This window comes from Mauremys mutica, chromosome 6 (assembly GCF_020497125.1).
Source record: "Mauremys mutica isolate MM-2020 ecotype Southern chromosome 6, ASM2049712v1, whole genome shotgun sequence".
NCBI classification, from domain to species: domain Eukaryota; kingdom Metazoa; phylum Chordata; order Testudines; family Geoemydidae; genus Mauremys; species Mauremys mutica.
Window position 1 is genome coordinate 124836162 of NC_059077.1, and position 1214 is coordinate 124837375.

At 56.5% G+C, this 1214-nt stretch overlaps 1 non-coding gene across 1 annotated transcript; it reads right to left on the reverse strand.

Annotated features, from left to right (window-relative positions):
* Positions 1–204: 204 nt before the first annotated feature.
* TRNAS-UGA lies at positions 205–287 on the reverse strand. Its single transcript has one exon. It is a non-coding gene; the product is annotated as a tRNA-Ser (tRNA).
* Positions 288–1214: the final 927 nt, after the last annotated feature.

Below are 1214 nucleotides of genomic sequence, written 5' to 3' on the forward strand. Positions count from 1 at the left end.
CTATGGGGCACCAGGTGAGTGGCAGAGGCTTCAGGTGCTGAGAGTTTGCCCAACAACTCAGGGACACAGTATGAGGTGGTGTCCCAGGGATCTCTATGAAAGGAGCAGAACAGGATTTACTTCGGGTGGGGAGAGAATTGAGAGTGTCTCAGGGGGTTGTACAGAGGTATTGCCCTGGTGAGAGACTGGCTAAAACACAGGCCTCGCTGTGAGCAGGATTCGAACCTGCGCTGGGGGAACCCTATTGGATTTCAAGTCCAACACCTTAACCACTCGGCCATCACAGCTGTGAGCAGAGTAATACCTCAACGCCAGAGAAACTGGTAAAGAATCACAATGCCCAGGCATGAAGTCATCTGAACTACAGAAATTCCCACCGCAAACCTGGCTCCCAAAGCACAGGGGGGATTGGGGGTTTGTTCTCTTTGCTTAGCCATGTGCAGTCGCACAGAGAGTGTGTTTAAAAGTCTCCCCTCCCACAGAGCGGGAAGGGGAAATGATTCTCAACTTGAAGCCTGACGTAGGGTGACCAGATGTCCTGATTTTATCGGGACTGTCCCAATATTTGCTCTCCCCCCAACACACATTCTAACCACTGGCCCCCACTCCCCTCCCAGGGCTGGAGATAGAACCCAGGAATTCTGACCACCAAACCTGCCCCCCACCCCTGCTCTGACCACCAGACCCCACACTCCCCTTTTAGATTTTAGGCTCGCAGTCTCTTCTATCCATGCACCCCACTTGTCCATCCATTTGCTGCAGCTTTTTAGGGTGTCACCCTTGCTCTGCATTCCCCCAGTGCAGCCCAAGGCTTTTCCTCCCCCCAACCACACATCCTCTCCCCACACTGAGTGGATTAAGCACATCTTCAGTGGGGGTTTGGCAAGGCAGGGACAGGGGCGGCTCTAGGCATTTTGCTGCCCCAAGCACAGCAGGCAGGCTGCCTTCGGCGGCTTGCCAAGTCGCAGGACCAGCGGACCCTCTGCAGGCAAGCCGCAGAAGGCAACTCTGCCTGCTGCCCTTGCAGCGACCAGCAGACCGCCCCCAGTGGCTTTGTGCCCCAAGCACGTGCTTGGCATGCTGGGGCCTGGAGCCGCCCCTGGGCAGGGAGCAGGCTGGCTGGGTGTCTTTGTGGCTGCCTGCTGGCCACACATAGGCATGGTTCTCCCCTCCTCTGGCCCTGCCCTCATTTGCTCTGTAGCTTTTAAGCCTTC